At 42.3% G+C, this 27,555-nt stretch overlaps 1 protein-coding gene across 4 annotated transcripts in view; it reads left to right on the top strand.

Annotated features, from left to right (window-relative positions):
* The first annotated feature begins 278 nt into the window (after positions 1–278).
* The window catches only part of SPECC1 (sperm antigen with calponin homology and coiled-coil domains 1), a 287,606-nt gene continuing 260,329 nt past the window's right edge, over positions 279–27,555 (top strand). For 2 of the 4 annotated variants that reach the window (XM_039227283.1, XM_039227285.1), the window contains exon 1: positions 279–300. The gene's annotated coding sequence lies outside the window, so the exon portion shown is untranslated. The remainder of the gene's footprint in view (positions 301–27,555) is intronic. The other 2 variants (XM_039227286.1, XM_039227287.1) reach the window with 2 other exon arrangements.

Here is a 27,555-nt window from a genome sequence, read left to right on the forward strand (position 1 = left end):
CAGGAGAGGAGGCCGGGGCTCGACTGGCGCGCTCCAACATTTATTAGTCAGAAGCGGAGGTGAGCCCTTGACGGAGACAGAGAGGAAGCCAATCTGTGGATGGAGAGCGGCGGAGGGTGACTCTGCAGGGGCCCCGGGACTACATCTCCCAGGATGCCCCGCGCCGGCTCGCGCCCGCCCCCTGGAGACCGCGGCAGGAGGCGCGGGTAGGATCCCAGGGACCGTTCGAGGAGCATCCGTGAGCTCTGGGAGCCGCGGCGGCTGCGGGCTGCGGCGGCGCGGCGGGAGCGAGCGGAGCCGGTGAGTGGGAGCCACGCTCGTCGCCGGCTCTTTTGCGCCTCAGCTGCGTCGTCTTCCCGGGTCGGGCGGGCGAACCCGGGGGTCCGAGGGTCCAGGCGCCGGGGCGCAGGACTGTCCGTCCGAGAGGGAAGACGCGCCGTTGCCGTTGTCGCCGCGGTGGTCTGGGTCCCCCTCCGCCCGGCGGGTCCCGCCCCCAGCCCGGGACCGACCTCCCGCTCCGTCCTGTGCACCAAGCCCGGGAACTGCGGGACTGGTGCCGCAGGTGGCAGCGGCGGGGGGCCGCCCCCCGCCCCTCCGGGCCCCAGGGGTTGGCGCAGGAGCCCGGGACAGAGGGCCAGGTGACTCCCGAGGACCGCGGCCCAGAGAGGCGCCCCCAACCCTGGCCGCGGTGGGACAGGTGCGTGGGCACGCCCGCCCGGGGCTCCCCGGGTCCCCGGAGCCTCCCGCCCCTTTCCTGGTCCTGTCCTGGGGATGCTGTGTGTGTCGGGGACCGAGTAGTCCTTGGCCATCTTCCGCGTCCACAGAGCTCCGGCCCCCCTGTTGGCCTGGGGTGACCGGCGAAGCCGCTGGCCGTGCGTCTCCGGGGTCAGCCGGCGGTGCCACAGCGCAGCGCACCTGTGAGCCCTGGGAGACCGCTTGGATGCTGGGGGGTGGCCCGGTGATGCGGAGCCTGCCAGGAGTGCACGAAACAACCTCCTTCCCAGATGAGTTGGAAATAAAATGAGTTTTAGGTTCTTCTTATTTTTTTTAAAAAGGAAGTTGGATCCTGAATATCCTAATTTTTATTTTGCGCGAGCTGCCATCGCCAGCACGTAAGTTTATATAATAAGCAGTGTTAAGGCTTGAAAAAAAAAAAATTCCTGCGAAGGTGCTCTTCCTTGCCCTCTATCGGAAGAATTATGTTGGACTGGTTGACATGCTTATCCATTAGTAACTGCGGTAGCTGGAGGCAGGAGATAAAGTGTTTTCCAGTGGAGGCCCAACTCAGCCCTTGAGGACAAATGTTGGTTTGAGGAGATTTTTGTTATCCGGTTGCAAACACGAAGCTGTTGCAACGTTTAAGATGGGGGAGGAGAGAGCGAGCAACTTTGCCAACCTTAATGCCTTAGTCTACAGAAAATAACTTTGCATGAGTACCTTTGAGAAAGCAAGCGCCTTTACTTTGGTAGTTTAGGCGAGATCTGAAGCTGAGCCTTTATACCAAACTCTTAATCAGTTTTAATAGTTTTTCAGTTGACTTGTTTGGTTGGGGTTAGGTTAAATACTGTCTCATCATCTGTTTAAAAAGGAGCAGATGTCTCTTACCAATATTTGCACTTTCTTATTTCTTATCTTGCATTGACCACTCTCTCTCTACAGTCCTGGCTATTGAGGTTAAATAGGACAGCTTGTTTTGGGCTTGGTTTGGGGGGAGGGATCCAATGGGATCTGTGCTAAATATATTCTTTTTTTTTTTAATATTTTATTTATTTCTAGGAGAGAGAGAGAGACAGCGTGAGCAGGGGAGGGTCAGAGAGAGAGGGAGTCACAGACTGAAACAGGCTCCAGGCTCTCAGCTGGCAGTCAGCACAGAGCCCGACGCGGGGCTCGAACCCACGAACTGTGAGATCATGACCCAAGCGAAAGTCGGACGCTTAACCAACTAAGCCACCCAGGCGCCCAATATATTCTTACCAAATTAAGTTAGTTGTCATTTATGCCTCATTACTAAGAGTTTAAAAAGTTAAGAGCTGGTGTTGATTCCTCCCTCTCACAAGTGCTTTTGTATTGCGTGTATCGATATGACTGTGTAGTTTTCTTCTTAAAACTGATAGCATCGCTGATTATACTGCTAGATTTTCTGTCTCTAAAACCCTGAACTTTTGGGTTGTTTGATAGGTTCAATAAGCTAACATTTAAGTATAGTTTTAGTATTTATATTTATAAGTAAGATCGGTAACTGTTTCCTCCTGCCCCCTGCCCCCCCCTTTTTTTGGGGGTCTGAGTTTATAATTATGCTGATTATGCTGTCCTCACTGATTCAGTTGGGAAGTTTTCCATCATTTTCTCTGCTGTGGAGCAGATTTATCTGTTCCTTGAAGTTTGGCAGAATCTGACTGCAGGCTGCCTGGGCTGCTGGTGATCATAATTTTTAAGAAGCTGATATCAATACTTAACTATCTTTCCTATTTTTTCCACGATCATTGATTTTTCTCAGGTTTTCTTTCTTTAAACAAAATTTTTTTTTAACGTTTTATTTATTTCTGAAAGAGAGAGAGAGAAACAGTGTGAGCAGGGGAGGGTCGGAGAGAGAGGGAGACACAGAATCTGAAGCAGGCTCCAGGCTTTGAGCTGGCAGTCAGCACAGAGCCTGACGCAGGGCTTGAACCCACAAACAATGAGATCAGTGACCGAAGTCAGACACTTAACCAACTGAGCCACCCAGGCACCCCTGATTTTTCTCAGGTTTTCTCTTTCTCCAAAGTCAACCTAATACTTTATATCTTCCCAGAAAATCATTAACATTATTGAAATTTAATGTGTGTTAGCATAATGTTGCATATAATCTTCTGTTATAGGAAAGTAGCTCTTCCACGTTTATGGTATGTTCTTTGTCTCGTTCACACTCTTGTGTATGCACCTTTTCTCTTTGTTGTATCGGTCGGCCTTGCTTTTTGCTTGCTTATTTTATTATCTTTCCAAAGAGCCAGGTCTGGATTTATTGATTAATCCTGTTAATTTTATTTTTCTTACATCATTAACTTACATTCTTTTTTTTTTAATGTTTTATTTATTTCTAGGAGAGAGAGAGAGAGAGACAGTGTGAGCAGGGGAGGGTCAGAGAGAGAGGGAGTCACAGACTCTGAAACAGGCTCCAGGCTCTGAGCTGGCAGTCAGCACAGAGCCCGACGCGGGGCTCGAACCCACGAACGGTGAGATCATGACCTAAGCGAAAGTCGGACGCTTAACCGACTAAGCCACCCAGGCGCCCCTGTTAACTTATATTCTTAATCTTTCTACTCAATTTGAGTTTATTTTTGCAAATTCTAGCCTTCTGAATTTGAAGGCTTAGATCGCTTATGTAAAGGGACTTCTAATATTTTCACTCCAGTTACCTCCCGTTTGACATTAAGCTTTGTTATTACTTTAATCCTTTAAATTGGACATTTTGCTGATATTATTATACTGATTTTCTGGGTCAATACTGGGTCAATACTTATTAGACTTATCTACCTGTTTGCCTATTTTCTTCACTCTCCATTCCTTCTTATATCACAGCTATTCTTTGAATCATTTTTCTTCTCCTTGAAGTACATTCTGTTTAAATAATTTTTTTTAATGTTTTATTTATTTCTGAGAGAGAGACAGTGTGAGCAGGGGAGGGTCAGAGAGAGAGGGAGATACAGAGAGAGAGGGAAATACAGAATCTGAAACATACTCCAGGCTCTTAGCTAGCGGTGAGCACAGAGCTGGACACGGGGCTCAAACCCACGAACTGTGAGATCATGACCTGAGCCGAAGTCGGACACTTAACCGACTGAACCACCCAGGCACCTCTGAAGCACATTCTTTAGAAGTTCCTTCAGTGATGATGCATTCTCTGTTTTTATAATATCTGATGCCTTTATTTTGCCTGCACTCTTGAATTTTGGCTTCACTAGGTTTCTCTAGTCCATTGATTTCAGAGTTGTTGTAGTTTTTGTTTGTTTGTTTCATTTCGTTTTGTTTTGTTTTCCCCTAGCAGTTTTTAAAGATGTTTTGTGGCTGGAAGGCTTTTGGATCTCTAGTGTACCATATTGCTAAAAGAAAGATGGAGATGAGAAAACAGAAATTAGTTTGTAATCTAATGAGCTGTGTGTTTTTGTGACATTTTTCTGCATCAAATTGTAGATTTATTTCAAATTATTAATTACAAATTATGTTCTGTGTCTCCTTTTCCTCTGTTTGACCTGTTGATTCTGAAAGTTGTGTTAAAGTTTTCCACTGTGATTCCCAGTGGGTTTCTTTTGTTCTATTTCTGTTTGTTTTTACTTATGGGCCACCCATAAATAGTGCTTATATATTTACACGTATTTTTGAAAGTATGTTTTTAAACACTTTTTAATTTTTTAAAATACAGTTTATTTATTTATTTTGAGAGAGAAAGAGCATTTGCGCATGTGCAGGGTAGGGGCAAACAGAGAGGGTGAAAGAGAATCCCAAGCAGGCTCTGTGATGTCTGAGTAGAGCCCGACATCGGGCTCGATCTCATGAACTGTGAGCCAAAATCAAGAGTCGGAAGCCCAACTAACTGAGCCACCCAGGCAATCCTTATGGAGATATAGCATAAATGTTTAAAGGTGCACACGTATTAAGTGTATAGCTCCATGAATTTGGACAGGCTGAACACGCATATAACCAACACTCAGAACAAGAAACAACTTTTCCAACATTCCAGAATCGCCTTCCTGTGTCCCACCCCCAAGGAGGACCACTATCTATCTTGATTTCTAACACAATAGGTTCATTTTACTTGTTTTCATGCTTTACATCAATAGAATCATATAGTATGGACTCTTTTATGTCAAGCTTCTTGCCATCAACCGTACAGATGTGTGATTTGTCTATAGTTCTGAGTGTAGCTGTGGTTTGTCCTTTCTCATTGCTGTATATATTCCATCATGTGTTTATCCACAGCGTAGATATCCATTTTACATGACTGGCATCTGGGCTGTTTGCAGTTTGGGGATATCGTGAATAGTGCTGCTATGAACATTCTAGTACATGTCATTTGTTGAATGAATGTATGCATTTCTGTTGAGTATATATATCTAGGAGGGGAATTGCTTGGTCATAGCATGGGCATAGGGCTTAAGTAAATATTGACAGTTTCTAAGTTATGTACCCGAGAAGCATATGTGATTGCTGCACACCCTTGCCTTTCTTGGTAATTTCTGTCTTTTCTATTTTAGTCATCCTGGTGGGTATCACATTATGGTTTCAATTCATAGTTCCCCGATGATAAATGAAATCAAGTTCTTTTGTTACCCTTAAGTTTTCACACATATCTAAACCTTTTTTTCCCCTTGATGTTTAAAGATGGTCTGTATATATGAACCCTTCAGGAGTTAAACAAGAATGAACCTTAACATGATTTTAATCCTGTCTCATATTAAGATTGTACGGGATTTGTTGTTGTTTTACATTATGGATAAGCAGCCATGTTTTACTGATTTTTTGCTCATCATTGGTTCTTTCATCGCTTGCTTTTCTACTTTGTGGTTTCATTATTCCTTAAATGAATCCTTAAGTGACTTTTTTTTCTCGCCTGAGATTTTGTGGATGGTAAACTTTCTGAGCCCTTGCATTTTTAAAATATTTTTTATCTTGCTTTTCTGCCTGAGTACTCTTGGCTGAGGATAGGATTCTAGGTTAAAAACCTCTACATTTTGAAGATAATTCTTCACTATCTGCTGGTACCTAGTGTTGTTGATGAGAAGTTTTTACAGTCTGACTTCTATTTCTTGGTAGTTGACCTGTTTATTTTCTCTGAAGCTTTACCGTTTTTAAATTTTTTTCTTGGTGTTGGAAAATTTTGTCCAGGGGGTGGTTCTCTTTTGTCTTTCAGCTCAGTGCTTAGTGGTTCCTTTCTTTCTAAAGATTTATGCATTTCTGTGGCGTGGGGGAAGTTTCTCTTTGAGTATTTTTTTGCCTCTATTCTCTTTCATTTTCTTTTTCTGGAATTACTGTTAAATGGGTATCAGAATTTCTTGATTTATCTTTCATGTTTCTGGACTTCTCAATTGATCTGCCTCCTTATCTTTATGGGCTGCGTTTTGGGAGATTCCTTGGCTTGGATTCTCCCACTCACGAATCTCGTGTTTGGTTTTGTCCAGTCAACTCTCCAGTCCGTCTGTTGAGTGTCTTCAATGTTGATAATCATATATTTAACTTTCAAGGTCTCTATTTGTAAAATTTAGTTTTTCGAATAGATAAGATATTCAGTGTTCAAAAACTGTACCTTGTATGGGGCGCCTGGGTGGCTCAGTTGGTTAAACATCCGATTTCTGCTCAGGTCATGATCTCATGGTTCGTGGGTTCGAGCCCTCTGTTGGGCTCTGTGCTGACAGCTCAGAGCCTGGGGTCTGCTTCGACGTCTGTGTCTCCCTCTCTCTGCTCCTCTCCTGCTCACGCTTTGTCTCTGTCTCTCTCAAAAATAAATAGAACATTAAAAAAATCATACTGTATTAAAAAGATTGCATGAAAGGTCTCCCACCATCCCTTTCCCCCATCTGCCTAGTTCTCCTTCACCCTACAAGCAGTTATCACGTTATTAGTTTCGTATATGTCCCTCCAAGGCCTCCTTGTGCAAATACAATTAGATATGAATACGATTCTTAATTCCTTTTCTTTTCTTTCTTTCTTTTTCTTTCTTTTTTTTTTTTTTTTACAAATAATAGCGTTATTCCACGTACTGCCCCTCCCCCTGCTTTTTTATTTCATGGTATAGAGATCTTCACCTCACAGCTGCTTCCTGTTCACAGACAGACCATCCCCTCCAATCTGCCTAAGAATGTCTTAATAATTTCTTCTATGTGCTCTCCTAACTCTCTTGCCTTGGGTATATATTCTGTTGACTTGCTGTCCCCATTTTGTGACGTTGAATAAAACCTCAGTGACTCTCCTTTGATGCCCATCTTTAAGTTTGAGAATTCCCACTTTCCCGCCTGCCCTGTTTGCCATAGGCCGTCTCGGGTGACCGCCGAGGTTGCACGGTGCTGCTGAGTGGGGTGTGTAGTCCAGGTGAGGGGGCATTTGTTGTCGGCTGCTCAGTGACTGTGGGGAAGGGTCTAGTAAGTCCTGGCCAAACTGACTGTAGTTCCCCAGGTCGTCAGGTTGTCACATGCCATCCCGCCTTCTCTCTGCCAATTCAGATCCTGAAGCCCCTTCCCATTTCCCACCGCACGACGGCCTCCTCCTGGGAGTGTGGGGGGCTGTGGTTTGCTCAGGCAATCTCGTTCCGAGTACTCTCTACCTTACAGAAAGTCCTTAGATGTTCTAGTTAGCCAGTGGCACTGTTTCTCCCCCCCCGCCCCCACAGGTTTCTTATCAATTTAATGTTTTAAAAATAGTATTTTTGCCATTCCATGGATCTTTAGGCCACCCAGCAGGGAGAAGTATGTATGTAGTGCATTATGTCAGTCCAATCTCCAATATTATCTTTTATTTGGAATGTATCTATAGGTCTGGGGCCCTTAGATTTAGTGATTCTCTAGGTCTCTCAGGACTCAGCATATTGTCTTATTCATGGCTGTGATTTGTTACGTGAAAGGCTACAAAGCAAAATCACCAAAGGCAAGAGGACATGGTGCCAAGTCCAAGGATGCCGGCTCCCAAGAGTCCTCTTCCAGTAGAGTCATGGGATGTGCCTCATTCCCCCGGATGAGCCGTGACAGCATGTGTCCTACAGTGTCGTCCCCCGGGGCAGCTTACTAGAGACTCAGGGCTGGGTTTTCCCGGGGACCGGTCATGTAGGCGCCCTCTGCCTAGCACATTCCAAAACTTCACTTCCCAGCAGGAAGGCAGGTGTGCGGCATCAACCAGTGTCTGTACAAACAGTTCAGGCCCAGAGAGCCTGTCTTATCAGTTCTACAAATGTTAGGAACCCTTCCCGAATCTAAGCTCCCTGATGTCAGCCAAAGGCTAGCCCTGCAAGCAGGGCCGTTTTAAAAATTGCAGCCTCGGGAACTCCTGGGTGGCTCAGTCGGTTAAGTGTCCAACTTTGGCTCAGGTCATGATCTCGCGGTTCGTGAGTTCGAGCCCCGCGCCAGGCTCTGTGCTGACAGCTCAGAGCCTGGAGCCTGCTTCGGATTCTGTGTCTCCCTTTCTCTCTACCCCTCCTCCGCTTGTGCTCTGTCTTTGTCTCAAAAATAAATAAAACACTAAAAATAATCTTTAAAAAAGATGACCGGTGGCTAATCGAACGCAGCAGTCTGCAACCCATAATAGACACCTTCTCCCCAGAGCCATTCTGATCTCCCCAGTCCATGTCAGGCTCTGTTCGCCAAACTCTGGCCAGGGCTCTGCTCATGGAGCAATTTTCTCACTGACTTCTCAGTGGCTGTGTTAGATGGTTTTGTTGCTTCACCCTTGGGGCCTGAGTTTCATCTCCCGCAAGATTTAGATTTCCCTGAGGACCAAACAGCAGGGCCTACTTAGTTAGCTGTGCCTCTCCAGTAGGGTGAAATGCTTACAGTTGGTGCCTGTTAGTGCTTGCTGAAGGACTAGCTAGAGGGTAGTAGGAAGCTGTGTTTCTTCATTCTGTCCCCTGCTTAGCACGTGGCTGATTTGTGTTCTGTGAGGAGGACGATGATTAAAACACCAAGCTGACATTAACTGCTCGGATTGTCTGTCTGGGTTCTGTCTCCCCGAGCAGCAGATAGTATAATTAAAGGTTTTTGTTCGAAAGGTTATTTGAGGTCATTGAACCTGTGCGGGGGGTGGGTTGGGGTGGGGGTGGGACTTAAATTCCCAAACCAGTTTTTTTTCCTATGTAACCCCATGTAAGATATCTGGTTGTATTCCCTCTTCCTGGGTTTTCAGACTTTAGGCATGGGGAATAAGTAATCATATTTGCCTTCTTAGTTCTTTATCATATTTGATCTGTGCAAGCCCCTCCCTTGTTTTGTTTACTTGTTTCTGCATTTTTGGTTCATGGTTCTCCCTCCCCACACACACACCAGATGGTCTGTGTGAGAATCGCTTTGGGATTTAGACTCCGGAGCAGGATTTCCTGGTCACCTGTGCTTAATAGCCAGGTCAGTCTTCAACGTGTCTGCACCTTTACCCTTCCCCAGCAACACACAGGATTTTAGTTTTACCGCTTGGTATGTTGACTGACAGCATTTTAATAATTAAGACATTTCTGGGGCTCCTGGGTGCTTTAGTTGGTTAAGCGTCTGACTTCAGCTCACGTCCTGATCTCACAGTTTGTGAGTTCAAGCCCTTCATTGGGCTTTTTGTTGTCATCACAGAGTCTGTTTTAAACTGTCTGTCCTTGGGGCGTTTGGGTGGCTCAGTCAGCTAAGCGTCTGACTTCAGCTCAGGTCATGACCTCATTGCTCGTGAGTTCGAGCCCCACATCAGGCTCTGTGCTGACAGCTCAGGGCCTGGGGCCTGCTTTAGATTCTGTCTCCATCTATCTCTGCCCCTCCCCTGCTTTTGCTCTGTCTCTCTCTCTTTCAAATATAAAATAAAACATAAAAATGTTTTAAAAAATTATCTCTCCTCCTCCTCTCTGCCCCTCCCCTGCTATCTCTCTCTCTCTCTCAAAAATAAAGTTAAAAAATTTTAAAAAATAATTAAGCTATTTCACATAAAAATCCACATCCTTAGCCTCTGTTGAATAAATCATGATTCATCATTGGCTCAAGTAGCTGAGTGGTGGTTTCCTCCTTTACACTGCAAGCTCTCCCCGATCCAGGTAGCCTCACTCATTCTCTCGACCTCCTGATCCCCAGAGTTTGGGTTTATGACCAGCCCCTGCTGTATGTGAAGCCACACCTTGTAAATAAACATGCTGGCATTGATATTCATGAAGATATTAGATGAACGTGGTTAGGGGGTCGAGTGGACTCAGAGTTGCCAGCAAAGCTCATGACATCAAATGGGTGTTGGGCTTAATGTTCCCACCACCCTTCAGCAGCAATAACTCATTCTTTCCAACTCTGTCTGCATTGTCTTCTGTTTTGATGCACAAATAGGCCTTAGCTCAGTGGAGTCTGCCTCTGAGCGGAAGCTCTAAACCAAGGGGCTGAAAACTTTTTCTGTGAAGAGCCACCTAGTGAATATTCTGGGATTTGGAGGGTCAGATAGTCTCTCTCAAAAGTACTCAACTCTGCCCTTATAGCCCAAAGCAGCCTTAGACGGTAGGCAATGGGCTCCATTCATTTGGTCCACAAGCTGTATTTTGCCAACTTAATTATTCCTTTCTTCTCTTGTTTCTGAGGTGCAAGTTTAGAGCATTCACCTAATTGCTGCACAGTGAGTACCTACTGTGTGCCAGTGCTAAGATTATAATGATGGATAAGGGACAAATCAGTCTTTAACTGTAATGTCTGGGTATGGAGACAGATGGGTGAGCAGGAAGATAACAGGCTAGTGGGGCACCTGGGTGGCTCAGTCCATTGAGCATCTGACTTTTGATTTCGGCTCAGGTCATGATCCCAGGGTTGTGGGATTGAGCCCTGTGATGCTGAGCATGGAGCCTGCTTGGGTTTCTCTCTCTTTCTTTCTCCCCCCTCACCCCCCCGCTTTGTCCCTCTCAGCCTCTCTCCTGTTTATGCTCTCTCCCTCCCTCTCTCTTTTTTAAATGTTTATTTATTATTGAGAGAGAGACAGATCATGAGCAGGAGAGGGGTAGAGAGAGGGGAGGAGACACAGAATCCGAAGCAGGCTCCAGGCTCTGAGCTGTCAGCACAGAGCCCAATGTGGGTCTCAAACCCACAAACTGCGAGATCATGACCTGAGCCGAAGTCGGATGCTCAACTTTGGCTGAGCCATGCAGGCACCCCTCTCTTTCTCTTGAATGAAAAAATAAAATAAAAATGAAGTATTAAAAAATAGAAGACAGGGGCACCTGGGTGGCTCAATTGGTTGGGCGGCTAACTTTGGCTCAGGTCATGATCTCATGGTCTGTGGGTTCAAGCCCCGTGTCAGGCTCTGTGCTGTCCGCTCAGAGCCTGGAGCCTGCTTTGAGCCTGGAGCCTGCTTCGGATTCTGTGATTCCCTTTCTCTCTGCCCCTCCCCCACTCAAGCTCTGTCTCTGTCTCAAAAGTAAAATAAACATTAAAAAAAAAAAAGAAGATAACAGGGCAGGACCAGGTGAGCACAGAATCAGGCACTGAGGCTTAGGATGAGGCATAGCAGACAAGACTTTCTGTAAGAAGGAGAGATCTAAACCAAAGGGGGCAGAGTGGGTAGGTGGGATGGGGCAAGGGTCTTGAGGGTTTAACTCATTATAGCTGAGGGTGAAGATTGGGGTTTTGTGGTGCAAGGAAAGACAGAGTCGGGATAGAGGTAGCTTGGGTGGCCAGCAGCCAAAAAGTGGGTAAGCAAGAGTGACAAGGAAGACATTGATTTCAAAACCCACAGGAAGAATCACGCATGCTTAAATAATCCAAGGTTGATGGTGGCAATTCCACGGCAATTGACATATGCCAGAAAATATGAAAAGATAGAAAGCTCTCCAAATAATTTCACAAAATCAAAGTAGTCCTGATAGAGAACAGTAGAAGCCCGCAAAAGTAAACTACAGACCAAAGATTACGTGCGGCATCTGCATGTATCCTGAGTAAAATGGCAAAACGAGTTCAGCAGAATCAAACAGGTAATAAATTTTGGCCAAGTAGCTTTCATTCTAGGAACTCAAGAATGATTCTATGTAAGGAAGGACAGGTGTTAGTGTAATACATTGTGTAAATCATAAAAAAGAGAAAGCTTGTATAATCGCGCGGAGAGGTATGGAAAAAGCACTTAATAGAATTTGACTTTGAGTCTGATTGTTCCTTGAAAAGCTTTGGTTTGCCCCACCTTCAGTGTGTGCAGTCTCCCCTGCCTGGCTGACTGTCTCCCCTCTATTCCTCTGGCAAACCCTTATTTGTATACTTTTTCATTCATCATGTTTTTTTGTGACCCCTCTCTCATGTACTCTGTGGGGAGTAAGTTACCCTCTTCCCTCTAATGCAGTAACGCTCCATCCCTACCTCCACCCTTGTGTTTCAGTGGCCGTTTTCCATTTCTCTTAGCACTGAGTTGATTTCCTTCTGTCGAAACCAGATCCTGTGTTAGGCACTTAGGTCCTGTGATAGAGACAGAGACAGATAATACGTTGTCCCGCCATTCGCCTCTTCCCCCTCGGGCTCGCACTCTACCCTTCTTCTGTTCTCTGTATTGGAGGAAGCTGATTCTGCAACCTCAAAAATGAAGTGGCTCCTTTGACAAATGCCACTGGCGAAGGGTGGCTGGTCAAAGACGCTAGTGGACGATTGGAAGGTGAGGGGAAGGGAGAAGCCAGAGGGTTTCTTCCCCGTCTTCTGCTTTGAATAGTCTCTTGGCTCCAGCCAAGTGACACTGGCCTCTGGTGAGGTCACCTCTAGCCTTATGTGTGCTGGCCACGCCCCACTCTTGCTGTTCTCTGGCTTGGGTCACCACCCCACCGTCCCATTGGCTGTTTAGCCCTTCCCCGAACCATGTAACTACTTCCCTCTATTAAATTAAATTCCCTCTATTGAACTGCCTCTTTTGAATGCTGTTTTCTGGACTGGACCCTGCCCGCTATAGCCAACAGCCCTACTCCTGTGTGCCCACAGTCTTACGGGACAAATGGACATTAAAACAAGTGTAATTTTTTTCTGTTCAAGGCTCCTTTCTTCCTTATTCTGGAAGTACGTTTCACTTTGGTGCGGGGACTGGCCATGACCCAGATGGAAACAGCCACAGAACCTCATACCGTTCACAAAGATTTTTCCAAGGGTAACTATGGCACCCATATCAGGCTGATCACTTTTCCTTGCATATCAAAGTGGAGCCAGTAAAGCAAGAGGCCCTCTTTGTTCTCTGGCGTTAGCAGGATGCATGAGCCCCATGGGAGCTTGGTCCTTGTTTTGTTCAATGTGTGTCTCCAGTGCATAGTAAGTGCCCAATAAATACAATTTCATAAAATCTAAGATGCTAGCAATTTAAAAACAATTATTTTGTGTTCCACTAAAAAAGAAAAAAAAATACTGTCAATGAAACTATAATACAATGCTTTTTATTATGTACATTAACAGTTTTTAATGTTTTATTTATTTTTGAGAGAGAGACAGAGAGACAGAGAGACAGAGAGACAGAGTTTGAGCAGGAAAGGGGCAGAGACAGATGGAGACACAGAATCCAAAGCAGACTCCAGGCTCTGAGCTGTCAGCACAGAGCCTGACACAGGACTTGAACTCACAAGCTGTGAGATCATGACCTGAGCTGAAGTCAGTTGCTTAACCGACTGAGCCACCCAGGTGCCCCTGTATAATTTTTTTTTTTTTTAAATTTTAGACTTATTGAAAGATCTTTTAGAGTTACTTAGACATCAGTTTATGTCATATTCCATTCTCATACATATACAAAAAGGAAAATATAAGCAAAATAAATTGATTAAGGTATTTACAAAACTTCCTTCCATTCAGATTTTTCTGTTTTTTCTCAAACTTATTTATTTATTTTGAGTGGAGGGAGGGGTAGAGAGAGAGAGGGAGAGAGAATCTCAAGCAGGCTTTGTTTGCACTGTCAGCACAGAACCCGATGCAGGGCTTCAATTTACAAATTCTCTGAAATCAAGAGTTGGTCCCTTAACCGACTGAGCCACTGAGGCACCCTTAGATTTTCTCTTTTGAATCACTTTCCTTCCAAGTCATTCATGTCTGCGATTTTTTCACAGCTAACATCTCCTGTTGTTTGTAAGAGCTTTCCTCAGTTTTCTCTGGGATTTCCTTTTGGGCTTGTGATCTATCCACTCTGCAGATCTGATGCTGGCGACTCCCTTGATCTCAGCTCCCTTAATCACCAGAAGGTGTTGATTAAGCAGCCAGGACGCACATCCCTTCTTTGCACGTCCTTGCTTGGTTCGTAGGGTAAAATATTATAGGATTGCAGTTATCCATGAGGCCACCTGGGATGAAAACCAAGCCCCCATGCTTTCTGGTGAGATTCTTTTTTAACTGCTTGATTTTGTTCACGTCTAGACCTTGGCATTGATAGCCAATGGCAACCATAAGAGGCGTGCTGATTTCAGGGCTATTATTATGTGTGTCTTAGAACTGATGGACTATGATATTTGTGAAATTAATTAGTTACACGAATCTCATGCTGCCTGAACCTTTAACTCCCACTGAGAGAATGCAGGTAACACACAGAAAGGCCTGGAGAGTGGGCGTTCCCAGATTCACTTGTTCCATAGGCCACATCTAGCCCGGTGTTTCCCATGGTTTATTCTTAGAAGCTGATAATTCCTCCCTTTTTTTTTTTGGTAAAGCTAGTTCAGGTTGGTTTAATGTCACTTGGCAGCCTAGAGAACCATGACTAATACAGAAGCTTGATAAAATGATTATAAGCCAAGTGGCATGTGCAGAAATTAGTAGTACATACAAGGCTCAGAAGCAGCATCAAGGAGAGAGGGTAACCTGACCAGAGGGTCCCTTACCTGAGGAGGTGTTTACGCATCGGCTCCCTTGACTTTCCCACCTGAGGTGAGATCCCCTACTTAGATGCTTCTCAAGGACCTTGTACGCACTGTCACTCATTCCTGCTCTGCTTTTCCCACTGCGGTTTCCTGAGGTGGGAGCCACAGACCCAGTAAATAATTATTGAACAGATACATGATTGAGTTGTGAGGAATCAAGAGAAGCTGCCCGTAGACTGGTGCGTGGATGGTACTCTAGGAAGAGAAACCAGAAAGTGCAGTGGGAAACAGACATGCAAAAGCAAGGTGTATTCTGGAAACTGTGCAGTTGGAAATGCTGGGAGGTGAAGCTCAATACTGGGATGGTAGGCGATGAGGCCAGAGGGACAGGCCGGGACTAGAGAATGGGGGCTGATAGCTCATGTGAAGATGCTCGGACTTTATTCTGCAGGCAGTGGGAGCCGTTGAAGGATACACGTGTTTTTCTTTTTTTTTTTTTTTATTGTCATGAAATGTACATAACATAACATTTACCATCTTAACCATTTTCAGTGTACAATTCAGTGGCATTGAATATATTCACATTGTTGTGCCCCACCTCCACCATCCATCTCCAGAAGTTTTCCATCTTCCCAGATGAAACTCTGTCCCCCATTCAACAATAACTCCCCATTTCCTCTCCCGAGCCCCTGTGACAGCCACCTTTCTACTTACTTGTCTCTATGAATTTGATTATTCCAGCTCCCTCTCATAAGCATTGAAGTGTTTTCAATATGGTGTGTAAATGGATTTGCATTTTGGAATGTTCATGCTAGCAATTTTTTTAGCTAGATGAGAGAAGGAAAAGGTTGAGTGTAGGAAATCCAGTTAGAAACCGAGGCTTTGGCAGTGGGGATGCCAAGAAAGAAAAGGATGCACTAGTCAAAGTATAGAATCTTCAGGGGCCTGGGTGTGGGGGTGAAGGAGAGAGAAAGAGCTGGTTTTGACACCATTGTTCTCTGGGGTGGGGGATACCAGCCACGATAGGGGACCAGGAGGAGGTATTCCCTTCCCCTCACCACGTCTGTGAACTCTGGCCTGGCTTCCCGTCATTAGCACCTGCATTTCTTTGCCTGAGAGTTTTCTGGTGCCCTCCTTGCAACCCAGAACAGCAGAGTGAAAGCACCAGGGACTCAACACCCTCCCAACTCCCCAGAGGCCCTCAACCGAGGATAATGGAGCTGGCATAGGACGGCCCTGGGTCCTTTCTCCCTCAGTAGTAGAGGCTGATGTGTGTATTTTGTATGCTGGCTCCCCGAGTTCCCCAGTGGGATTAGGCTTTAGGTACCCGCACTGGTAACTTGCTTGAAGAAGCACACTTTCATTCCTTCCTGCACCTTCTTACTCCTCTGCCCGTGTTTTCTGGTATCACCTCCCAAATAATCAGTTTGCTCTCAAACCCTTACCTTAAGAACCCAAACTAAGACAGGGTCTGGAGAAAATGATCCATGTAGAGTGTGGCCTCCATATGGATGTGTCTGTTGTACAGTTGGAAACCCAGGTCTCTGGTGTAAGGTAGTTACGAATTTGGGAAGACAGGTCTGTTCTTGGAAGTTGAAACCATGAGAGTGGGTGAGATTGCCTGGAAGAGGTGGGGTGGAGAAGAGAACCACGGGTAGACCCCTGGGGAACTCTAGCCTTTAAAAGTAGAAACAAGCAGGGGCGCCTGGGTGGCTTAGTTGGTTAAGCGTCCGACTTTCGCTTAGGTCATGATCTCGCGGTTCATGGGTTCGAGCCCCACGTCAGGCTCTGTGCTGACTGCCAGCTCAGAGCCTGGAGCCTGTTTCAGAGTCTGTGACTCCCTCTCTCTCTGACCTTCCCTTGCTCACGCTGTCTCTCTCTCTCTCTCTCCTAGAAATAAATAAAACATTAAAAAAAAAAAAGCAGGAACAAGCAGAGGATTCTGGGGGTGCCTGGGTGGCTTAGTTGGTTGAGCCACTGACTCTTGATTTTGGCTCAGGTAATGATCCCAGGGTCATGGGATCGAGTCCTCCGTCGGGCTCTATGATGAGCCTGGAGCCTCCTTAAGGTTCTCTCTCTCTCTCTCTCTCTCTCTCTCTCTGCCCTTCTTCCCTGCTCTTGAATGCTCTCAATCTCTCTCTCTAAAAAAAAAAAAAAAAAAAGAATTCTGAAGGACTGGACTGGATCAGCTAGAATGGAGAGAAACCAGTAGAAAGGAGCTGAAGGAGCTCAAGTGGAGGGAAGGATGGAGAATGTAGAAGGACTGGCCTTGAATTAGAAGCGCTGTGGCACTTCTCTCAGAGCAGAGGCCAAGGAGCAAGGACGGTAGTCACATGCTGTTTTGTTCCGTTTCCCCTTGGTGGAGGGCGCCTAGTTAGCCAGTGTCAGGATCAACTGCAGGCGCCGTTTGTGACGGGTGGTTTCTTGTTGGTGAGCTTCCCGAATTCAGTTTTCTGGCTTCTTCATCCTTTCGCAGTGAAGCAACATTCCCTCCCAGAGACCAGCAACCACACTGGTCTGTGTGTCCCGGGGGAAGTCGGGCCCCACGCTTGTATCAGAGCCCATGCTGACTGTTTCCCATTCTCTCCAGGTCCCACCCTATGATATACAACGTCTTCCTCATTATACTTGAGTGTCCCCTTAGATTGAATGGAATCATACAATATACGGTCTTCTGTCACTGACTTCTTTCACTTGGCCGAATGTCTGCAAGGGTCATCCATGTTGTAGCATGTAGCATGTCATTCCTTTTCTAGGCAAATAGTATTCCATTTGTTGTTTGTCCATTTGCTATTTGATGTGCATTTGAGTTATTACCACCTTTGCTATAATAATTTTTTAAATGTTTTATTTATTTCTGAGAGAGAGAGCGAGAGAGGGAGAGAAAGAGAGAGGGAGGGAGAGAGAGACACCGTGAGCAGGGGAGGGTCAGAGAGAGGGGGAGGTACAGAATCTGAAAAAAAGGCTCCAGGCTCTGAGCTGGCTGTCAGCACAGAGCCTGACGCGGGGCTCAAACTCATGAACCGTGAGATTATGACCCGAGCCGAAGTCAGACGCTTAAGTGACTGAGCCACCCAGGCGCCCCACCTTTGCTATTATAAATAATGCTGCTATAAATACTCATTTACAAGTTCCTGTGTGGACATATGTTTTCATTTGGGCGGGTATGTACATACCTGGGAGTGCTGTTGCTGGGTCATGTTGTAACTCTATGTTTAATCAATTTGAGGCGCCGCCAGACTGTTTTATGAAGTGGCTGCACCATTTGACATTCTCATAGACAGCGAATGAGGGTTCTGATTTTTCCACTTCCTTGTCAACATTTGTTATTTTCTGACTTTTTAATTCTAGCCTAGTGGGTGTGAAGTTGCATCTCATTGTGGTTTTGGTTTATATTTCTGTGATATACTTTGAACATCTTGTCATTTTTGGCCACTTATATAGCTTTATAGAGAAAGACATATTCAAGTCCTTTGTTCATTTCAAAATCGAGTTGTTCTTTGTTGTTGTTGTAGAAGCTGTTTATATACTCTGGGTATTAAACCTTATCAGTATCTGATTTGCAAGTAGTTTTTCCAATCCAGTAGGTTGTCTTTTTACTTTTTTGATGGTGTTCTTTTACGCAGAGAAGTTTTTAATTGTGGTATAGTCTAATTTATCTTTATTTTTGTGGTGCTTTTGGGAAGAATTTTCTTAATGTTTATTTATTTTTGAGAGAGAGAGAGAGCAAGCGAGTGAGCAGGGAGGGGTAGAGAGAGGGAGACACAGAATCCAAAGCAGGCTTCAGGCTCCAAGCTGTCAGCACAGAACCCAATGTGACGCTCGAACCCATGAACCATGAGATCATCACCTGAGCCAAAGTTGGACACCCAGTTGACAGCCACCCAAGCACCCCTTGGAAAGAATTACCAAATGTAATTTACCAAATGTAAGGTCTTTAGGATTTACCTCTGTATTTTCTCCTAAGAGAGTTATAGTTTTAGCTCTTTTAAAAGATTTAGGTATAATTGACATAGAACATTATAGTTTCAGGTATTTGATATCTGTATATATTGGAAAATACAGTTTTAGCTCTTACATTTGATCCATTTTGGATTAGCTTTTGCATATGGTGTGGGATAAGAGTCCAACCTTATCTCCTGCCTACGTCACTCTGCTGGTTTCAGCACCATTTGTTGAAAAGATTTTCTTTCCCTGTTGAATGGTCTTGGCAGTCTTAGTGAAAATCAGTTCACCATAGATGTTTGGGGTTTTTACTCTCAATTCTGCTCTAATGATTAATATGTCTGTCTCTTGTACCAGTTCCATACCATCTTCGTTAATGTTGCTGTGTAGTAAGTTTGAAATCAGGAATTATGAGTCTTTGTTCTTATTTCTCAAGATTCTTTTGGCAGTTCTGGGCCTTGCAATTCCATATGAGGGTTTGAACCGGTTTGTTAATTTCTACAAAGAATTCAGCTGGGGTTTTGATAGGATTATGTTGAATCTGTAGGTCAGTTTGGAGAATGCTGCCATTTTGACATCATTAAGTCTTCCCACTATGAACACAATATTTTCCCATTTATTTGTTCTTTAATTTCTTTCAACACTGTTTTGCAATTTTCAGGGTATAAGTTTGGTCCTTTTCTGGTTAAATTAAGTATTTTATTATTTTTGATGTTACTATAAATGGAATTGTTTATTTTATTTTTTAAATGTTTTATTTATTTCTGAGAGAGAGAGAGAGATACAGCGTGAGCAGGGAAGGGTCAGAGAGAGGGAGACACAGAATCTGAAGACAGGCTCCGGGCTCTGAGCTGTCAGCACAGAGCCTGACGTGGGGCTCAAACCCACGAACCGTGAGATCATGACCTGAGCCGAAGTCGGACGCTTAACTGACTGAGCCACCCAGGTACCTCTGGAATTGTTTATTTAATTTCATTTTTGGTTTGTTCATTGTAAGTCTATGGAAGTAAAATAGATTTTTGCCTATTTATCTTGTATCCTGCAACCTTGCTAAAGTTTTGGAGTTCTAGGGGTGCCTGGGTGGCTCAGTCGGTTAAGCGTCTGACTTTGGCTCAGGTCATGGTCTCACGGTTCATGGGTTTGAGCCCCGCGTCAGGCTCTGTGCTGACAGCTAGCTCAGAGCCTGGAGGCTGCTTCAGATTCTGTGTCTCCCTCTCTCTCTGACCATCCCCTGCTCACACACACTCTCTCTCTCAGAAATAAATAAAAGACATTAAAAAAATTTAGAAAAAAAGTTTTGGAGTTCTAATAGTGTTTTTAGTAGGTTTTTGTTTGTTTGTTTTAATGTTTATTTATTTATTTTTAAGGGGGGGGGCGTGTATGCGTGCACCATGCATGGGAGAAGGAGAGAGAGAGGGGGAGACAGAGAATCCCAAGCAGGCTCCACACTGTCAACACAGAGCCTGATGGGAGGCTTGAACTCATGAACCATGTAATTATGACCTGAGCTGAAATCAAGAGTTGGACGCTTAACTGATTGCACCAACCTGCCCGGCTAGCCCAGTCAATAGAGCATGAAATTCTTAACTGACTGAGCTAAGGTGCCCTGTGTGTGTGTGTGTGTGTGTGTGTGTGTGTGTATGTTTTACTTAAGGTTTTCTTTTTTTCTCTTTTTTAATGTTTATTTACTTTTTTTGAGAAAGAGACAGAGAGAGAGAGACAGAGCATGAGCAGAGCAAGGAGAGAGAGAGAGAGAGAGAGGGAGAGGGAGAGAGAATCTGAAGCAGGCTCCAAGCTCTGAGCTGTCAGGACAGAGCCTGATGTGGGGCTTGAACTCAGAAACTGTGAGGTCATGACCTGAGCTGAAGTCAGACATAACCAACTGAGCCACTCAGGCACCTCTTTACTTAAGATTTTCTAAATACAGGATCATGTAATCTGTGAATAAAAGTAATTTTACTTCTTCTTTTCCAACCTGGGTGCTTTTTCTTGCCTAATAGCCCTGACCAGAAGCTCCAGTGCTATGTTGAATAGAACTGGCAGAGAAGACATCTTTGTCTTATTCCTGATCCTGGGGGGGTGCATCCAGTCTTTCACAATTAAGAATGATGTTAGCTGTGGTTTTTAGTAGATGACTTTTAGCAGATTAAGGAAGTTCCTCTCTAGTTTGTTGAGTGTTTTTTTTTAAATCAGGTAAGACTTTGGATTTTGTCAAATGCTTTTTTCCTATTGAGGATCATATGATTTTAAAATTTATTCTATTGAAATGATTAATTGATTTTTGGATGTTAAACCAACCTTACATTCCTGGGGTAAATCTACTTGATCAATGGTATACATTTTTTTTTTTTTTTATGTTGCTGGAATTGGTTTGCTAGTATTTTCTTAAGGATTTTTTAATATTTGTATTCAGAAGAGCTACTGATCTATAGTTTTTTGTGATGTCTTTATATGATTTTGATATTAGGACTATACTGATCTCATAAGATGAGGGGAAGTGTTCCTTTTTCTTCTATTTTTTTGGAACAGTTTGTGGAAACTTTATATTTAAAATTCTTCTTGTTTAGTAGAATTCAGCAGTGAATTATGGGCCTAGCTTTTCTTTATGGACAATGTTTCATTACCAGTTCAATCTTTTCACTTGTCATAGCTCTGTTCAGATTGTTTGTTTATTCTTGAGTCAGTTTTGGTATGGTGTCTTTCCAGGAATTTTTCCATTTCACTTCTCTAATATGTTGGCACACATAGTATTATTATTCATAGTATTCCTTCATAATCCTTTTTATTTCTGTAAGGTTGGTAGTCATACCCCCTCTTTCATTTCTGATTCTAATAATTTGAATTGTCTCCCATTTTTTCTTGATCAGTCTAACTAAAGGCTTGTCAATTTTGTTGATCTTTTCAAAGAAGCAGGTTCCAATTTTACCCATCTTCTCTATTGTTTTTCTTTTCTCTATTTCATTATTTTTGCTCTAACCTATTATTTACTTCCCTCTGTGTGCATTAGGCTTAGTTTACTCTTCTTTTTCCAGTGTTTTAAGGTGAAAAAGATTATGTTACTGATTTGAGATCTTTCTTTTTAACTGTAGGCATGCTGGCAGTACTGACTCCATCTTTGGGCTTCCATCTTGTTCATGTTCACTCAGTGACCTCTCTTGGGGCTACATGTTCTCTTGGAGATTAATATATGTACCTTACAAATGCCTGCCAAGTCTGGGATGGGGGTGGCTTGCTTTGTCCCTCCTCAAGTTTGTTAAAGATACATAGTCTCTTCCCTTCCTGATGCATAGGTGGTGCCACAAGGTCTAATTAAATGTTAGATGTCATTTAGGTGCCTGTGAACCCTTTGAAATGCATGGGAACCCTTTGATCTCACTACAGCACCCTTTTGTACACTGGCTCATTCTATAAAATCTGTAGATGAAGGTCCGGACTTTGCAGAGAACAGCGGCACAGCTGATTGGACCATTGTCTGTCCCATCCCTCCTGTCAGTTAATTACCCTGAATAAAACTCTGTAAACTGTATGGAGTTGCCTTTTTGTTTTCCAGTCTCAAAATGCCTTCTCAACTTGGGAGATACTTACCTGCCCCTTCCCTTCCTTCTAACATTAACATAGATATTTGCAGCTGTGAATTTCCCTGTTGGCACTGCTATCGCGGCATCCCATACATTTTGGTATGTTAATTCTTCATTTTCATTCATATCAAAGTATTTTGTGATTTCTTTTTTGATTTCTTTTCTCACCTCTTGGTTATTTAGGAGTGTGTTGTTTATTTAGGAGTTTTTATGTATTTGTGAGTTTCCCAAATATTTTTCTGCTCTTGATTTTGGGTAGACAACATTTTTAGAGTATTTTTGTCCTTTTAAATTTATTGAGGTTTGTTTTATGGCCTAGCACATGGTGTGTCTTTGAGAATGTCCTATGTGCACTTCAGAAGAACGTGTATTCTGCTGTCTTGGGTTGAGCGTTCTATAGATCTAGTGTTCTAATTGGTTTAGAGTGTTTTTCAAATCTATTTCCTTGTTGAGATTCTGCCTACTTATGTCTATTATTAAAAGTAGATATTGAAGTCTTTAGCTACTGTCATTGAATTGTCTGTTTTTCCATTTATGTAACTTTTTGATTTATGTATATTGGTGCTACGTTATTATGTGCATGTATAATTGTATGTCTTCTGATGAGTTAACTCTCTTATCATTATGTCTTTATATCTAGTAACATTTTTATTTCAAAGTCCAGTAGGATAAACACCCAAACTTGTGGTTGCTGTTTGCGTGACATATATATTTTTTCAACCATTTGTATCTTTGTATCTAAAGTATATTTCCTGGGGGCGCCTGGGTGGCTCAGTTGGTTAAGCTCTGACTTCGGCTCATGATCTCATGGTTAGTGGGTTTGAGCCCCGTGTCGGGCTCTGTGCTGACAGCTAGCTCAGAGCCTGGAGTCTTCTTCGGATTCTTTGTCTCCCTCTCTCTCGGACCCTCCCCTGCTCACACTGCCTCTCTCTCTCAGAAATAAATAAAACACTAAAAAGAATTTAAAAAAGTAAAGTATATTTCCTGAAGATAGCATATAGTTGGATCATGTATTTTATTTACCCAGTCTGACAATATCTGCCCTTTTATTGCAATGTTTAATCCATTCACATTTAATATTATTATTGTAACAGTTGGATTTACACCTGCCGTTTTACTTTTTGTTTTCTATGTCTCATCTTCTTTTGTTCCTTTGTTACTCCTTTCACTGCTTTCTTTTGCATTGAGTGCTTTCTAGTGTAACATTTCAGCAGGTTGACTGATCAGTTGAAGATCTTGAGATGAAATCATCCTGGATTTAGGGTGGGCCCTAAATGCAATGAATCATGTCAGTGTAAGAAGAGTATATGCAGAGACACACAGAAAGAAAAAGGCCATGTGAAGACAGAGGCAGAGATGCAAGTACAACCAAGGAACACATATGATAACTAGAAGCCACAAGAAGCTGGAAGAGGCAAGGAAGGACTCCTTCCTAGAGCCTTCAGAGGGAACATGCTCTGCTGACCCCTTGATTTCAGACTTTTATCCTCCAAAACTGGAAGAGAATACATTTCTGTTCTTTTAAGCCACTCAATTTGTGGTAGTTTGTTACTGCAGTCGTAGGAAATAAACACAAACTTTTTCTTTCATTTAATGATTTTTTTTCACCTTATCTCTTTGAGTTATATCCTGATAACTTATCAGAATCGACTTCAGGTTTTTACTAACTTGATCCCAGTAAGGTATAGAAATGTTACTCCTGTATAGCTCTATTCTATTTTCACTCTTTTAGTTGTATCATTATTAAACATATCACATCTGTTAATATTACAAATCCAACCATACATTGTTGTAATTATTACTTTAACCAACTAGTAACTTCCTTAGCTCAACACGGCTTTACTCCAATCATCTGCTCTGTACAATTGTTGGCAGATATATTACACATGCGGTTTTATACATTATATGTCTAACAATACATTATATGAATATATTTTATATAATTGTTTTTTAAATCCAGAGAAGAAAGGAGAAAAATGTGCACTTTTGCTGTTATTTGCAATGACTTAGTTACCTTTATGGTGCTCTTTGATTTTTTGTTTCGGTTTGATTTACCTTCTGGGCTCACTTACTTTCACCTAGAAAAACTTCCTCTGATATTTCTTGTAAGGCAGGTACACTAGCAACAAATTCTCTCAGGTTTTATCTGGGAAAGTCCTTATTTCACCTTCATCCTCCCTTCCCCCAAGTTTTGTATTATGGTGAAATACACATAACAAAATTTACCATCTCAATCATTTTTATGTGCACAGCTTAGTGATATTAAGTATGTTCAGTGTTGTACAGCTATCACTAGCATCTACCTCCAGAATTCTCCATCTTAAAAACTGAAATTCTATATCCATTAAACAGTAACTCTTCATCTCCACCTCCCCCAGCCCTGATAGCAGTCAGCATTCTTTTTCCATCTCTGTGATTTTTGGCTGCTCTAGGTACCTCATATAAAGTATATTATATCGTATTTGTCCTTTTGTGTCTGGCTTATTTCACTTAGCATAATGTTTTTGACTTTCATATTGTAGAATTTCCTTGCTTTTTAAGTCTGAATAATATTTCATGTATATGTATACCACATTTTCTTTATCCATTCATCTGACATTTGAGTTGCTTGTACTTTTAGGCTACTATGAATAATGCTATGAACATGGATATATGAAATATCTCTTCAAGATAGTACTTTTAATTCCTCTGGGTGTATACTCTGTTTCATCTTCATGTTTGAAAGAATTTTGCTGGATATAGAATTCCTGGTTGGCAAGTTTCTTTTCTTCCTTTGAGTACTTTGAATTTGTTATTCCATTACCTTCTGACTCTCATTGTTTCTGATGAGAAGTCAGCTGTTAGTCTTATTATGGTTCCACTGTAAATGCCTACCTGTTTTTCTCTTGCTGCTTTCAAGATTTTTCTCTTTGTTTTTGATTTGCAGCATTTCTGCAATAATGAGCCTGTTTGTGGATCTTTTTGAGTTTATCTTGCTCGGATTTCATTGAGTTTCCTGAATGTAGAGGTCATTGTTTTTTGACAAATTTGGGAAGATTTCAGCCATCTTCAGATATTTTTTTTCCTCTTCTTTTCCTATTTCCTCTCTTGGTTCTCCCATTATGTGTATGTTGGTGTGTTTAATGATCTCTGACATTACTCTGAGAGTCTGTTTTTCTTTTTTTCATTTTTTCCCTTTTTGTTCTTCAACTTGGATAATGTCTGTTGATCCATCTTCAAGTTCACTAGTTAGTTCTTCTGCCAGTTCAAATCTGCTGTTGAACCCTTCTAGTGAATTTTGTTATAGTTATACTTTTCAACTTCAGAGTTTTCATTTTGTTTCTATTTATGATTTTTCTCTTTATTGATAGTCTCTATTTGATACAATATTGTTATTCCTTCCTTTATTTCTTTAATTATGCTTTCCTTTAATTCTGCGAACATATATATAATGGTTGTTTTGAAGTCTTTTTCTATGAATGCTGATATCTGTTCACTCTCATTTGCAGTTTCTCTTGCCTGCTTTTTTCTCTCCTGTACCCTACCCTGTCCTAACCACAGAAAGTATGAGTCATACTTCCCTATTTCTTTTCATGCATTGTAAGTTTGTTGTTGTTGGAAACTAGACCTTTTAGGTACTATATTTTGGGAGCTCAGGGTACTGATTTCCCCCTCTGGAGCTTCTTGTTTTTATTTGTTTGTTTATTTGTTTAGGGATTATTTTTGTGAAGTCTGTTTCCCCCCAGCAGTGTTAAATTTTCTGAGGTTGCTCCTCAGGGAGGCACAGCTTTGGGTATGCCCACAGTCACCCTGGAATGACAGTGGTATTGGTACAGCTCTCTTCCTTTCTTTCCTGCTCTATACCCAGCTGTTGGACTCCACTAATTGTTGGCTGATTGCCCTATTGTTTTCAACAATGCCTTAAGGCATACGTTGCTTTAAAACTAGTTCAATCACATTTTGGCTTATTTGAATAGTTTCTGAAGTTAGCATTTAATATTTGTTCATACCTTAGGAGGGCTTCTATGTCTTCTGGCAGAATGGTCCTATTATCCCTCTCTGTCTCTAGAATATTTCTTTGCTCAGAAGTCTATTTTATCTGCTTCTTTTGATTTATGTTTGCATAAACCAAATATCTTTTACCATGCTTTTAATTTCAACCAGCCTATATTGTTAAATTGGAAGTGAATTTCTCATAGACATCTTTAAATCCACTCCGCTTATCTCTATGCTTTGATTGGTATAATTAGATCATTTACATTTATGTAATTATTGATATGTTATGGCTTAAGTCTACCAACTTATTTATTTTAATTTATTTGTTCTCTCTGTTTTTTTCATTTTTTCTGTCTTTTCCCATCCTCATGTGGATTATTTTAGCATTTTTTAGAATTCCATTTTGATTTACCTAAAGCATTTTGATTGTAGCTTTTTGTACACTATTGTTAGTGGTCATCTAAGTATTACATTATATATATATATATATATATATATATATATATGACTTATCACAGTTACTAGCATGATTATCTTACCATTTGGAATGAAGTGCAAAAAACCTTACCTGTCTTTACTCTCCTCATTTATATTTTTATACCTATATTCAGAACCACATCAGACAGGATTATAATTTTTGTTTCAATCCTCAAACATTATTTAGAAGTCTTAAGAGGAGACAGACATTTTATTATAATTACACTCATTTTTAAAATTTATTCTTGATGGTCCTAGATTCCTTCTTTTATCATTTTCTTTCTGTTGAAAGAACTTCCTTTAGCCATTGTTTTGGGATAAGTCTGACAGCAACAAATTCTTTTCTTTCTTTCTTTCTTTCTTTTTTTCTTTCTTTCTTTCTTTCATCTGAAATGTCTTGATTTCCCTTTTGAAGACAAATTTTCTCTGGATATAGGATTCTGGGTTGACAGTTCTTTTCTTTCAGCACCTGAAAACTTTATTACTTCCTTTTAGCCATCATGGTTTCTGGTGAGGAATCTACTGTTACTTGATTTTTTTTTCTTTACTTTAGAGAGAGCAGTAGGGGAGGGGGGAGAGGGAGAGAGAGAAAGAGTCTTAAGCAGGCTCCACACTCAGCATGGGGCCAACATGGGGCTTGATCCCATGACTCTAGGATCATGACCTGAGCCAAGATCAAGAGTTGGAGACTCAACAGACTGAGCCACCCAGGCGCCCCTGTCCTTCAGTCTTTTAGAATTTTGATGTCTTTTAGTCTTTTAGGATCAAAACAATGTCTTGAGGTGGATTTCTTTGGGCTTCTCAGTTTGAGGCTCAGTTTTTTGAATATGTAGGTTTATGTCTTTTGCTGAATTCAGAACGTTTTCAGTTATTATTTTTTTAAATACTTTTTCAACTTACTCATTCTTTGCCTCTTTCCTAGACCCTGATGACTTAAGTGTTAGATCTTTTACTATAGGCTCCCTGGTCTTTGAAGCTCTGTTCTTTTGACTTCTACTGTTTTATGTTTATTGGTTATTTCTTCTGGCTGGAGTAGAGCATTTATTGTCTGAATGTTTTGTCTTGTTAGACTACCCCTTTCCTGGCCCTTTGGCTGGACAGCAGCCA

Source organism: Hyaena hyaena, unplaced genomic scaffold (assembly GCF_003009895.1).
Source record: "Hyaena hyaena isolate Hyena2069 unplaced genomic scaffold, ASM300989v1 scaffold_27, whole genome shotgun sequence".
Taxonomy (NCBI): Eukaryota; Metazoa; Chordata; class Mammalia; order Carnivora; family Hyaenidae; genus Hyaena; species Hyaena hyaena.